The following is a 16072-nucleotide window of genomic DNA, read 5'->3' on the forward strand; positions in this document are numbered from 1 at the left end:
TTATTTAAAAAAGAATGATACGCTCGTCACGTGATCAAATAAACAATTAATTAAGTAAGCTATTGGTAGCTTTCTTCCACTACAACCCTTTTAATTCAATTTTACAAATATTTAAAAGATCATATTTTCACCTCTTTCGAAACAGCATGCCTTGTTTTCAAAAGGTGTATTAAACAATAAACACACCTTTGGAGGTTACAAGGTTCTGTAACACTGCAACTAAGTTGACTGAGCTGCGCTTACACCTGAGCGCCGGTATTTATATTCGGATCCGCGCGTTGAGTGCGACTCGCGTGCCTTTGACATGCAAATGCACCGTCATCTCGGCTATGTTTTTGCGACAAGAGTTCTTTATGTAACCCACGCAAATACTGGAAATTCGGGATAGTGAAGGGTACCGTTTTATTTAAAATGGGTACAGAAGTGTAAACGAGGAAGAAAATAATACGGAAATTATTTGCGATTTGTTCCATGTTAAAGTCACAAAAGCTTTTATGAATCTCAAATTCTCAACCGTAATTTCTTAAAGTACCTACGTAATCTACACTAATATTAGAGAGGAAAGATTTGATTGTTTGTATTGAATAGGCTCCGAAACTACTGGACCGATTTGAAAAATTCATTCAGCATTCGAGTCTTACATTATTTCTGATGAATATAGGTAGTACGATTCGCCGGGTCAGTTAGTAAAAATAAGCAGCTAACACATTGTAAAATATTAAACAAGATCCATGAATGGTAATTCCTTACGGCATAGGTAGAGCTCTAACTGTAACTTATGATCAAGCATTCACAATCCTGATTGTAATGTGTGGAAATCATAACATACAGCCATCACAATCAGTGTATATGTCATAGTCAAAGGTCGATATGCAGTCTCTTCGCGGAATGACTGGTCTATCCTAGGTTTGACCAAGGCCTTCAGGCAAACCCCGAAGTAAATTCTTATTTCGGCCTTTGACTAAGTCAAACCTAGAAGTGCCTAAACAGTTCAGTCAAACGTCGAAACTAAAATAATCTGTTTCGGGCTTTGCCTAGTCAATCCTAGAAACGACTGACAGACTCGGTCAAAAGTAGACGGCAAATAGAAAACCAGCCATGTGTGAGTCGGATTCGCTCACGAAGGGTTCCGTGTGACTCTTTTGTTGTATGGGAGCCCCCTTAAATCTTTATTTTATTTTAATTTTATGATTTATTTTTAAAATGCAACTAAAATTATGTGAATATTTCAAGGGTTCACCTGTTTACGTTTTAATTAATATCACGTAAAAAACTGCAACAAGTCACGTTTGCTGTATGGGAGCCCCCCTTAAATATTTAAGTATTTTATTGAATTATTTATTTTTTAAGTGAATGATTCATGAGATACGAGCATGGTGACAGACAACATTAGCGAAGTCATAATAATAGGGTGTAAACTCTTTATCCTTTAAGGTAACAGAACCCTAAAAATCGGTAATTAATCAAGATCGATCTAGAAACACCGACAACCAACCTCAGTACTGTATCAGTTTAGTTACTCGTACCTTCACCTAAAGAGATAGCTGCGCGTGCGCGTGAAAACCGACCGTCGTAACACAGTAGATAAATCAAATATACTGTGGTCGTAACGCCTATGCAATAAGTTCGAGATCAGAATTAAGTATAGTTTAGTTTAAAGTCTTGACTAGTCAAACCCCGATTTCATTAAATTGAGTTTCGACCTTTGCCTGACCAAATTAGTTACTCCTAGGTTTGACTAACATTATTTAGTCAAAGGCCGAAATGTTTGGGCTTTGACTAAGACTTCTAGTCAGACCTGAGGATTGACTAGTCAAACCTAGGAGTGCCGGAACTTCGAGGTTTGACTATAACATATACACTCCACTGCCCTCTTGACTTGTCGTCTAGACAAAAGTGAGCATATAATTTAATCCGGGCTTAGGGCTGGCACAATCGGCCTCGATTACCGATTCAGCCGATTGTTTGCCAACTACGCGCGGCTAAGCCCGCACAATCTCGCTAAGGATCACTAAACTGTTTATGGTGGATCTATCATATTAACGATCTACTGTGTAAGCGCCTATACTAATCTATTATCTTACTATGAAAACGTTTCGAGTTACGTTTGGAGAAACGGAACTGATGATGAGATAATACCCACTGTTGTAAAATATCTAAATGAAATACGAGAGAGGGCAGGCCTCCCGCTAGGTGGACCGACGATCTGGTGAAGGTCGCGGGAGGTGCCTGGATGCGAGCGGCACAGGACCTGTCTTTGTGGAAATCCTTGGGGGAGGCCTTTGTCCAGCAGTGGACGTCTTTCGGCTGATATGAACGAACGAACGAAATACGAGATGCAAATCGATATGAAAGAACTATAGAAATAAGTTACGTTAGTAAAATTTTATTTTCAGATAAAGTGTGCGGTGAACTACAAAAACCCTAAAATCGCAGCGCATTGGAAAAACCAACCACTTTTTCTTTGGGGGCGCCGTAAATCATCGATATCCGCGATATTAAACCGACGATAAATTACGTTACACGCGACGCAAATTAACTCGCCCACACTGCGATAAATTCGGCCCAGATATTGATCATCCCGTAAGAAACAAAGAAGCTTTCCATCTAAAAAAAACACCAGTAGAAAGTATACCTTTAGCATATATGCTGACATGACGAAACATCAACGAAATTCCAATTATTATTTGCATTAATCTTATCCCACTTGGAACGCTACGACAGTTTTATTCATGGCTTTGTCTGTAGTAAACCCATTTGCTGCTGATGTAGATCGTACATCGTCGCAAGATAGGTGATACCTATCAGTAAATGTTCAGATAAATAGTCAGTCAATCGCATGGGTGCTCGTCAGCATTATTGTAAATGAAGATGGGGGACTATTTTGACAACGATTTGAGAGGTTAAGCGAGAAGACGAAGAAGAGAGACCAATAAAGGCAAAAATATCATACCAAACACAGTCACAAGGTACGTGATCTCCGCTCAAGTCATAAAATAGAGAAAAGTTATTAAGTAACTTATTTTCTACATTATTAAAGAGCTTTCGTTCAAGAAAAAGAATTGTAGTGTAAAATTTCCGTTAGCTGCTCCAGCTAAGTATGGGTGTTTGTGGGTGTTCTCACACAGCAGTTTTAGTTTACAGATATTCAAAGCTCTAACAGCTCTTTTATTTTCTACTTATTTTTATTCCTCGACCTTATCAACCGATTGTTACAAGTCTACAAGAGAATAGGCCCCTGAGCGGGCAAGCACGATGCTAATGGCGGGCGGTATCTCTGGCGGCGCGCCAACGCACTAAGCAACTATATTAATCGCCGCGAGATCTCGTGGATAGGGTATATCGATCATTAGGCTTCGGCGAGCGGCGACAAGGTAGTCGGCGGTGTAATAGGCCTTACGTAATCAGTATATTACATGGCGACAAGGTATCAATGTTATTCAGACAGCCATGAGCAAATAAGGAAAAGTTGTTAACATACACTAACACCATTCTCCAAATTACCGACTTCTTTCATCACCTAATTTCAATACATAACATTATAAACTCCCTACAGTTCCAAATGACATCTTGGGGAAAGGGAATCTTCTACCCTATGAAAAACTTGATCTGCCAACCACTTTGGTACTAGGTATTTGACGTTGCTAGTTTTCTTCCACATTCTCTATCAGCATGACCTTTTTGAGGTAGTCAAAGATTTAGAGTACAGTTTTCAAATAATGATATTTTAATATTTTTCACTAACAAAATAAACGCAAAAACCTAATGCCAATTATGTTGTTTGCTTATTTCCAAAGTCCACATAAATGAAACTAGTTTTCCATTGAAAGCCAACTTGTGCCGTAAATATGTGCCCGCAAACTATTAGTTAACCGCGACCCATATCAAACGCCTACGAGTGCGCGCACCGAAAATTTTTAACAACCCTCTTTGTGAGGAAAAAGGTTCATTAGGGCCGCGCCCGCGCCGGCGGTGCGTGAAATTGTAGTTTAAATGTTCTATTGATATGTCCAGAACGTGAAGTACACAATGCCTCTGGGCGTGTTTACCTACTTTTATTGGTTTTTTTAGCTATGCTTGTTTAGTAAAAAATATTTAGTCTCTTCTAAAAATAAGTGAAAAAAAAAATGCGACTCATGTTTTAGAAGACATCAACTGCTCAACGAAATCCTCTAGGCTAGATAGAAAATTATTAACATGTCGTGATGTTAACTCTGACAACTATCAGTAAAATCGTTAGAAATTTTTGTTAACAGTTTCGTCATTTCAAATATAAATGTGTTTTAAATGGTAGGTATAGTAGGTAATCATAATTCTATAAGTAGGTAAATACTTATTACAAGAAAATAAGTGTGAAACTCGAATTGGATGCGGCGATGCGGGTAGCGTTACCGTTCATTGTGGAAAATCTTGGAGGAGGCCTTTGTCCAGTAGAGGACGTCATTTGGCTGAAACGAACGAAGTGTGAAAGTTTTTGTCTTTTCACACCTATTTTTACTCAATTTAGTAGCTCGTCAAAGGTAGCCCCATTTGACGAGCTGCTGAAAACAATTGACAGGCGAACACGAGGTAGTGATGTGACTGGANGCCTGGAACTAGAATTATAAATAAACAGCACTCATTATTTAGTAGGTACGCAGAACTGACGGCCGATGGGGCATCAAGGTTCTGGAGTGGAGGCCACGTACCGGAAAACGCAGCGTTGGACGTCCACCCACAAGGTGGACCGACGACATCATAAAGGTAACAGGAAGGCGCTGGACGCAGGCCGCTACCAACCGGGCAGCATGGAAAGCATTGGGGGAGGCCTATGTTCAGCAGTGGACGTCCTATGGCTGAGATGATAATGATGATGATGAATTATTTAGCTATAAGTTCGAATATTTAATTACAACTACGTAGGTACTCACCACTTTATTTCACTAAGTTGTGCAGAACATCATGGAATATCCTGATCCATGAATTCCAATGCACATGTAACTATGGCAGTGTCTGTGTAATGGCACATTCTGCTCCATGAATTGAAGAGCACATAAAATAGCTGGTAGTGGCAGGGCAAAGCGGGAAGTTTGCTTTGTGGTGCTCTTACTGCTGTTTGTTGTTGCTAACCAACAGCACTTTGGGGCAATTATCTGAAAAGATGATTATAAAATTAGGATTTTATTCAAACTACACAAAATTCAAACTACACAAAATACTATTTGACACTTTCTTAATTCAAATTGCTATCAGAAAACTTACTTAAGTTTCTTTTATTAAAAAAAATGGCCAAGTGCGTGTCGTGCCACGCGCAGTGTAGGGTTCCGTAGTTGTCCGTCGATACCACAATATCTTTCAGAAGCAAGCAATTACTTCATCTAAAGTCTTAATTCAACTCTAAATTAGGTTATAATTCAAATTGCTACACAAAATGCTATTTGGCACTTTCTTAATTCAAATTGCTAGCAAAAAACTTACATAACTTTTTTTTATTTAAAAATAATAATAATTACAACCGATACTCCTTAAATTGTTTTCTAAATCAATCATTATCACAATATTAAACTTCTAGCATTTGTTCGGCATATTATTATGCATTTTACCGTAATTTTCCGATTATTAATAAATTCTTGCATTACCCACACACACCCACCCACCCAAAAAAATAATGGTCGAATAGGCACACTTCATAAGAACTGCGAGAAATTACACTATAAAATAACGAAACACCTACATTAAAAATGTTGATGACAAGAAATCACTGACCTTGCACCCTTCGACGACACCCATCATCTTCCACTGCCGTTTCCAGCTGCCTTCTACAGACGTGTGCCTCGTCACTTCTCGCCACAAACTGGAAAAGAAAACATTATTTAAATAAACAGCACTACGCATGCAGCTGGCACATAGCTTCGAATCTTTAACTACATTTGGGTACTGACCATAAAAAATTCAATAAGTTGTGAAGAACATCATGGAGCGAAGCAGCGGACATTCTCTGCTCCATGAATTGAAGAGCACAGAAAATTGTGGGCAGTGAGTGGGTAAAGCGGGAGGTTTGCTTTGTGGTGCTCTTACTGCTCTTTGCTGTAGCTAACCAACAGCACTTTGGGCCGATTATCTGAAAAGACGATAGTAAAATTAGGTTATAATTCAAATTGCTACACAAACTATTATTTGACGCTTTCTTAATTTAAATTGCTATCAAAAATAAAAAAATCTTACTTAAGTTTCTTTTATTAAAAAAACAATTACAACTAACACCCCTTGAAAAATATCCTCAAACTGTTTTCTAAATCAATATAAAAATGTTAAACTTCTAGCATTTTTTTGGCTTATGCATTTTACAGTAATTTTCCGATCAAATTATGCTAGATTGGTATGAAATGATTGAAAATTTAAACGATTAATTAATTATTGCATTACCCACACACTCACCCAAAATAAAAAGTGGTAGCAGGCTGGGCACAGTTCTTGAAGACAGGGAAATAATACACTATAATAGCGAAATACCTACACTAAGAATGTTAATGATAAAAAAATCACTGACCTTGCACCTCCGACGGCGCCCACCATCCTCCACTGCCGTTGTCAGTTGCCTTCTGCGGGCGTCTGCCTCGTCGCGAACTGGAAAAGAAAACGGCATAAAATAAGCAGAACTTAGCATGCAGCTGGCACATAGCTTCGAATATTTAACTACATCTAGATACTGACCATATTTCACTAAGTTGTGAAGAACACCATGATACATTCTGCTCCATGAATTTTAGAGCACAAAAATACGAGAACGAGCAGTGACTGGGTTAAGCGAGAGATTTGCCTTGTGGTGCTCTTACTGCTTGTTGCTNTAAACCGACGATAAATTACGTTACACGCGACGCAAATTAACTCGCCCACACTGCGATAAATTCGACCCAGATATTGACCATCCCGTAAGAAACAAAGAAGCTTTTTATCTTAAAAAAAAAACACCAGTAGAAAGGTGTACGCTGACATGACGAAACATCAACGAAATTCCAATTATTATTTGCATTAATCTTATCCCACTTGGAACGCTACGACAGTTTTATTCATGGCTTTGTCTGTAACCTTGAGAACCCATTTGCTGCTGATGTAGATCGTACATCGTCGCAAGATAGGTGATACCTATCAGTAAACGTTCAGATAAATAGTCAGTCAATCGCATGGGTGCTCGTCAGCATTATTGTAAATGAAGATGGGGGACTATTTTGACAACGATTTGAGAGGTTAAGCGAGAAGAGGAAGAAGGAAGACCAATAGAGAATATCAGACCAAAAATATCAGAATAAGACACTAGTCACAAGTACCTGATCTCCGCTCAAGTCATAAAATCGAGAAATCTTATTACTAACTTATTTTCTACATTATTAATGGGCTTTCGTTAAAAAAAAAAGAGTGTTAGAGTAAATTTCCGTTAACTTCTGCAGCTAAGCAAGGGTGTTTGCGGGTGTTCTCGCATTGCTTTAGTTTACAGATATTCAAAGTTCTACCAGCTCTTTTATTTTCTACTTATTTTTATTCCTCGATCTTATCAACCGATTGTTACAAGTCTCCAAGAGAATAGGCCCCTGAGCGGGCGAGCACGATGCTAATGGCGGGCGGTATCTCTGGCGGCGCGCCAACGCACTAGCCAAGCAACTATATTAATCGCCGCGAGATCTCGTGGATAGGGCATATCGATCATTAGCCTTCGGCGAGCGGCGACAAGGTAGTCGGTGGTGTAATAGGCCTTACGTAATCAGTATTACATGGTGACAATGGTACCGATGTTTTTCAGACAGCCATGTACGCAAATAAGGAAAAATTGTTAACATTCTCCAAATTACCGACTTGATTCTAAAGCCTCATTTTCTTCTACAGTCATCGCCTAATTTCAATACATAACATTAAAAACTTCCTTAACTATAAATGGAATCTTCTACCTTATGAAAAACTAGATCTGCCTATCTAACGTCGCTAGCTTTCCTCAGCTTTTTCTATCAGCATTTTCTATCAGCATTTTCTTTTTCAGGTAGTCAAAGATTTAGAATAACGTCTTCAAATAATAAGTTTATATTTTTTTCACAGACAAAATAAAAGCCAAAACCTAATGCCAATTACGTTGTTTGCTTATTTCCAAAGTCCACATAAACGAAACTAGTTTTCCATTGAAAGCCAACATGTGCCGTAAATATGTGCCCGCAAACTATTAGTTAACCGCGACCCATATCAAACGCCTACGAGTGCGCGCACCGAAAATTTTTAACAGCCCTCTTTGTGAGGAAAAAGGTTCATTAGGGCCGCGCCCGCGCCGGCGGTGCGTGAAATTGTAGTTTAAATGTGCTATTGATATGTCCAGAACTTTAAGTACACAATGCCTCTAGGCGTGTTTACCTACTTTTATTGGTTTTTTAGTTGTGCTTGTTTAACAAAAATATCTTGTATTTTCAAAAAATAAGTGAAAATAAACTGCGACTTATGTTTCAGAAGACATCAATTGCTCAACGAAATCCTCTAGACTAGGTAGAAAATTATTTGCATGTTAACTCTGAAAACTGTCAGTAAAATCGTAGAAATAAGTCTTGCTTGAAGGTTTCGTTATTTATTTAGTAAAATATAAATGTGCTTTAAAAGGTAGGCATAGTAATCACAAGAATACTTATTACAAGAAAATAAGTGTGAAACTGGATGCGGGCAACGTAGGACCGTTCATTGTGGAAAACTTTGAGGAAGGGCTATGTCCAGCAGTGGACGTCATTTGGCTGAAACGAACGAAGTGTGAAAGTGTTTGTTTTTTCACACCAATTTTTACTCGACTAAGTAGCTCGTTAAATGGTAGCTCCATTTGACGAGCTGCTGAAAACAATTGACAGGCGAACACGAGGTAGTGATATGACTGGAGCCGCCAAGCAGGCCCATTACGCGCCTGTCGCGGCGCCAGCTCGTGACGAGGGACAACGTCACTAATCAACGGTGCTAAGTAAGTACGATGACTGCGCGCTCATGGTATGATGTGCTTCAGTGAATTGATTTTCGCCAGATAAAAAAACAACTTTGCTAAGTGTAATGTTCTTGCGTCTACAAGGCTCAATTTCAGGAAAAGAAAGTTTTCGTAGATTTCAGTTAAAATTCTTAGCCTGATGATGACCTATGTGTCAATGGGACTTTACTCTTAATGGAAGGTGCTTAGTTTGTGATTAAGTTTTGTATTCTAAGGCCCTATTCGACCAAACTTTTATCCGAAAATAACTCCTGGTATAACTGGCACATTGACAGTTTCAGTATGGGAAATAAATATCGAATAACTGACGATTTATTCTCGATTAGTATTTACTCTTGTTTGGTCGAATCCACCCTAAATAGGATTATCTTACGTAAAATCTATATCTAGGATAAAATAATAACCACGTATACACCTACCTATAAACAAGGCGCTTTCAATTGAGGTTGTATCCACATTGGATAAATCAACGTCCCGGGCTAGTCCTCCACCGCTATATTTTACCGATACAACCGTTAACTTGTCACCGGTATATTGCGTCAATAACATCATTGTTCCCGCATACGGGTCACCAGTCCAGTATGCCTTCAGGGTTGCCGCTTAAGAGCCAAAGCACAACGTAAAAATAATATTATAATGTCAGTTTACATGCCACGGTTTAGCGTGTGTCACTGTTACATCAGTAAGCTTAAAGACCTAGATGTTAATAAAAAGGCTACAAAAGATTGATTTTCGTTAAAAAATCTTTAACAATATTTTTCGTCACTTCATATAAAATTGAGACTTTGTTAAAAGGTACTACTCTTACTCCTGTTCTTATAAATTTAAACAAAGACACAGAAGCCCCTTTTTAACCCCTCTAGATAAGCTAAATGTATCCTTGTATTAGTAGTGGATTCACGATCAGTTGAATCGGCAATCCAGTGTCTAAACTACTTATAAAGCCTTAACCCAAGAAATTCCTTAAGGGTAGTTGTTAGAGTCAGTCCTGCCGTCGATGATGTATAGCTGCGGCAAGATGTATGCGCCGATATGATTATTACATTCAGTATTGCGTTTAGGATTCGATCGGGATTAGTTTGATTGTCCAAGGATCAATCTATAATGAATTGGTTGGATTATTCCGATGACTATTAATGACCATTTTTGCTAATTAATTCATGCAATTCATAATTATAGCATTCCTATTATCCACAACGCAATAAATCACTAATGTGATCGGTATTCCTAATATGCAATAAACATTAATTTCAACCGACTGAATTCTGATTTTGTATTTACATTTTGAAAATATGTTTTAATTATTCTAGTCTAAACTGAAATATTCATCGAATATGCTCAATAACAAGCGAGGGCCCTCTCACATAAATTACATGAAGTCAAGTTTCAGCGAAGAACGATGTTTAATCAATATAAAATCAGTGTGAGTTGATTTTAAATTCATTACATGTGTATGTTATCTGATTGTACCCAGTTTTTTTTTTCTATTTATTTGGCACAAAAACAGTCATTACAAATATCACTTCTAAACAAAAATAGTAACTAAGAAAAAAGACAACGAGTGCAAAAGTAACAATTAAATGAACAGATAGTTACAAGACAATAATATTTCTAAAGTTTAAGTACATCCATGATAGGTTTATAAGTTTACAATGGTATTTAAACTAAAGGTGTGCAAGTGCATATTCGAGAAAAACTAAACAATTATCGACTCTTTCTTAATCATTAAATTGCAAAAGTTGTTTGGTGAGCTTGGACTTAATTGTGTTTATGGAATTATTAAATAAATCTATGTTGGAAAATTCAGTGTTGTACATATTAAGGCAGCGAGTAATGTAGTTATTTCGAGTATAATTTTTACGAGATAATGGTGGCACAAACATTTTAATGGTATTTTAAGTTTTGTAAGCAAACTAATAAAAAAAAGTAAATTCGTTAAGTACAAGATTATTCATAGATTTAATAATTACTTACTTTATAGAGCAAATCTTTCAGATGTAATTTTATGCCGCTGCCGCAGTACATTAATCAAGCATTTTTAATTTGCATTTCAACGAGTAATTACCAAAAAGCTCGTCCAAAAATGTCGCAGTGGAGTGCAACAAGAGTAAATCGGGCGTAATTAAAGTTGTTACGGAAGTCGCAGGTCCGCAGCGCGCCGCATCGCGTCGCGTCTCATTTGCGTCGACAGCGCGACTTCCTAACCTTCACAGTCGGTGGGCTCGGGTGGGGGCCACGGAAATAGTGTTTTTACGCTACTACTAAATACAACCAGCCAAGCGATAAAAGGAATGCGAATGGCACAGTGCAGAGTATTTAAATGATACGTTATCAAAAAGGTAAGCTCCTATAAATGGGATTTTTTTAATTTATTAAAAAGACGCAACTAGAATATATGGTGAGGTCAAGATTGTTCAATATTATGTGAGTACCTATCAATCGGTTCAGATTCAAGTTTAAATGTACCATTGCCCGCTAAGGACTTCAAATTGTCCTGCTTACAAATTAATTAGATTTTGTAAAATTTTCAGTTCTTGGTGTAAGATAGTTTTCTGAAGAGAGTAATTCTAGCAATGATTGAATCGTTTCAGTCGAACCAAGTAACACTACATAGTCAGTAAATTATGTTGGATTATTAGATTCATCAGTTGTCAATTTTCCCGCTGCTGCCGAGGACTCGCCCCAACAAGACAGTTTATTTACGAAGAGTGTCTAGCTAACACAAGCGGAGTGGCGTCTTTTATCGCGCTAATGTCCCGCTCTCAGCGACAACTGCTGGTTCTAATAAACTGAGAGAAACCTTGAGTGACAGCTCGATGTTACAGAATTCATTTTACTAATGCTGAAAATATTGTAACATTTTAGCTATGTGTATTACTACGAGTACGTACAGCACAGAATTAGAAATTTTTGTTGCACGATTTGCCCACATGTGACCCCGAGAAAATAAGAAATTAGAGAATATTATTTATTTTTCAAAGTCAAAATCGTAGAATATAAAATTCATGATTAAGCACTCGTAAGAGTATAACCAAGTTATTAAAATTAATAATTTACGTACCAATATAATCTAGCTGAACTCATAAACTTTTAAGCTCAGTACAAGAGTGTGAGGACAAGGAAACTATGCTCATCAAATATATTATTTGTTGTACCAACATACAACAATGTTTAGCTCCATATTCCGTCGTCTTTAGGTACATACTTAGAAAAATAAACATTTCTCAGAAATAGAGTATAGTGGTAATAGGTGGTAATGAATGTGATATTAATACAACTGAAGCGAAACAAGAGCTAACATTAACAAGTCAAAGTGCAGGCGCTGGTTTGGAGACGTTTATTCTAGGCGCAGACAAAGGTCTGTGTGAGCTGCGAGCCTGCGGTTAATTAACCAAGTTTCAGCTATTTTGGTTCTACTATCTCATTTAATGCCTTTTCTAACATCTGCATGATATATCTTCCTACTCCTGTAAATATAGTTGCGTTTCTGCCGTTTTACAATTTATAAGTAGGTACGGTAAATAAATTCGTATGATATTTCGTTTTCATGATCGAGATTAATTAATTTTGAAGAAATTTTAAAAAATACATTCTACAAGTAAATCCCGATATTAGAAACCTGTGGATTCTATCTATTGTTATTATATTAAAATCGGCGAAACTCGTTAAATTACATGAAAAACCTATAATCCTAAACTTATTTTAAATTTACATAACTGTGTTACATTAATTGATTCGCCGTAAATAAACATACGAGTACGTAGATCTATGCTAAACCTTAAGACCTAAACCTAACTTTACGTAGGTATCTTCTTAGGAAGCTAAAAATTAAAAAAGCTAGAAACACTTCTACAAGGCTGAAAAAGAACACAAATAACAAAATACGCCAGAAATGTCAAAAACAAGAAAGCACTGACCTTGCCCGCTGCGACGCTCAGCCACGACGCTCTGCCGGCTGTTATAGTCAATCACCGTCTGCAACCACCAACCTGAAAAGAAAACATATTTTAAATAAACAGCACTAATTATTTAGTACGCAGAACAGACGGCCGATGGGGCAGCAAGGTTCTGAAGCGGAGGCCACGTACCGGAAAACGCAGCGTTGGACGTCCACCCACAAGGTGGACCGACGACATCATAAAGGTAACAGGAAGGCGCTGGACGCAGGCCGCTACCAACCGGGCAGCATGCAAAGCATTGGGGGAGGCCTATGTTCAGCAGTGGACGTTCTATGGCTGAGATGATGATGATAATGATGATGAATTATTTAGCTATAAGTTCGCATATTTAATTACAACTACGTAGGTACTCACCACTTTATTTCACTAAGTTGTGCAGAACATCATGAAATACTCTGATCCATGAATTCCAATGCACATGTACTCGTATGTATGGCAGTGTCTTTGTAAAGTGAGAGGTTTATGGCAGTGACTGTGTAAAGCTAGAAGTTTGCTTTGTGGTGCTCTTAGCTCTTCACTGTAGCTTGCTTACCACCATTTTGAACATCATGGCACATTCTGTTCCATGAATTGAAATGCACATAAATGTAATTATGTATGCTGGCAGTGGCTGGGTAAAGCAGGAGGTTTGCTTTGTGGTGCTCTCACTGTTCTTTGCTGTAGCTACAGTAGCAGAAGATTTTTAGCTAACTAGCTAACCAGCATTTTGGAGCCATTATCTGAAAAGATGGTAGATAATAAGTTTAATTAAAGTTACATAAAAGATACATGAAATAATTGGCATTTTTAAGAATTTAAAAAAAAATCTTCCAGTAACTAGCCCCTGTACCTTCAGTATTTGTATTAATAAATTAAACACCAAATCAACAAAAATGACTCTAGAATATTAGAGTGGCCCCAGTTGTCGTTTCAGCCAAATGACGTCCACTGCTGGACAATGGCCTCCCCCAAGGTTTTCCACAATGAACGGCCCCAGTTGCTGAAAGAAAAAATATTTAAAAATTCAATTGGCCCGTGGACCAAGCTAAAAGTGGGACAAGTCACTGGAAGACTAATTTATTACATCTAGGTACTGACCTATTTCAATAAGTTGTGTAAAACATCACGGAGCGAAGCAGCGGACATTCTCTGCTCCATGAATTGAAGTGCACAGAAAATAGTTGGCAGTGAGTGGGTAAAGCAGCAGGTTTGCTGTGTGGTGCTCTTATTGCTCTTTGTTGTAGCTAAAAACAGCACTTTGGGGTGATTGTCTGAAAAGATGATTATAAAATTAGGTTATAATTCAAATTGCTACCCAAAATACTATTTGGCACTTTCTTAATTCAAATTACTATCAAAAAACTTACATAATACTCCTTGAAAAATACCCTCAAACTTTTTTCTAAATCAATTATCGCAATGTTAAACTTCAAGTATTTGTTTGGCTATACATTTTACAGTAATTTGGCGATAAAATTAACTAGATTGTTATTATTGACTGAAAATTTAAACGTACTAATTAATCATTGCATTACCACCCACACACACCTACACAAAATAAAAATAAAGTGGTGGTAGGCTAGGCACAGTTCTTGAAGACAGGGAAATAATACACTATAATAACGAAATACCTACACTAAGAATGTTAATGATAAAAAAATCACTGACCTTGCACCTCCGACGGCGCCCACCATCCTCCACTGCCGTTGTCAGTTGCCTTCTGCGGGCGTCTGCCTCGCCGCGAACTGGAAAAGAAAACGGCATATAAATAAGCAGAACTTAGCATGCAGCTGGCACATAGCTTCGAATATTTAACTACATCTAGATACTGACCATATTTCACTAAGTTGTGAAGAACACCATGATACATTCTGCTCCATGAATTTTAGAGCACAAAAATACGAGAACGAGCAGTGACTGGGTTAAGCGAGAGATTTGCCTTGTAGTGCTCTTACTGCTTGTTGCTGCTAACCAACACTTTGTGGCCATTATCTAAAAAGATGATAATAAAATTAGGTAAAGTTCAAGTTACTTACATAAATGCTACACGAAATATTTGGCAAAATACAATGCAACGGAAGCTCCTTGATAAATACCCTCATACTTTTTTCTATATCAATTATCACAATGTTAAACTTCTAGCATACTTATGCCGATCAAATTATTAAATTAAGGAAAATCTAAACGATTAATAAATTATTGCATTACCCACACACACCCACCCAAAATAAAAAACAGTGGTGGTAGTCTAGGCACAGTTTTTGAAGATTGCGAAAAATTACAGTCAAGTAATAAATACCTGCACTAAAAACATAACCCTCCTGGCGCAGTCGGGTAAAATGATAATAAAAAATCACTGACCTTGCACCCTCCGACGGCACCCACCATCCTCCACTGCCGTCGTTGCATTCTGCGGACGTCTGCCTCGCCGCGAACTGTAAAAGAAAACGCCATTATAAATAAGCAGCACTAATTATGTAGCTAGCACAAAAAAATACAAATATTTCATTACAACTACTAACCATATTATTTCAACTCGTTGTGTAGAATATTTTAGAAGAATAGAATGTGCTCGATGGATTGACGACATTTTAAAAGCTGATGGTAGCTGCATAAAGCGGGAGGTGGTACTTTGTGACGCTCCTTGCGGTGGCTTACCCGCGCTAGACGGCCGTTGGCTGAAAATGAAAATCGTCAAGAAAAAAAAATATTTTACACGAAACGATTGGATATTTCAAAATTAGAATTGTTAAGAAATGAATATTAGGTACATACCTCGGCGTTCCAAAGGACCGATGAAATAGACACACCTTGAAAAGTACCCTCCCTCAAAATATTTCTTGCAATACTTTTAACAATGATACGTCTGGAGTAAAATATGTTACGAATAGAATTATTGTCGCGTATTTATAGCACAAAATAACACAAATGTGAAAATATTTTACATTTTTTAAACTATTTTATCGTTACGTCTCGTACCAAATTTGAATCGACCACACCCGAGCCCAGCGCGTCGCAAAAGGCTCGCCACAGACAATGAAACAGAAAAAGTTATCACCAGGCAAAGGCATAAAATTCATACTGCTCTGCGCATACGCATAATCGAGAATGTGAAAGCGATAAAATTATTTATCCTATGCTGAATTATTTTGAG

The sequence above is a fragment of the Ostrinia furnacalis genome, unplaced genomic scaffold (genome assembly GCF_004193835.3).
Source record: "Ostrinia furnacalis isolate ACB-3 unplaced genomic scaffold, ASM419383v2 OfSCF6691, whole genome shotgun sequence".
Classification (NCBI taxonomy): domain Eukaryota; kingdom Metazoa; phylum Arthropoda; class Insecta; order Lepidoptera; family Crambidae; genus Ostrinia; species Ostrinia furnacalis.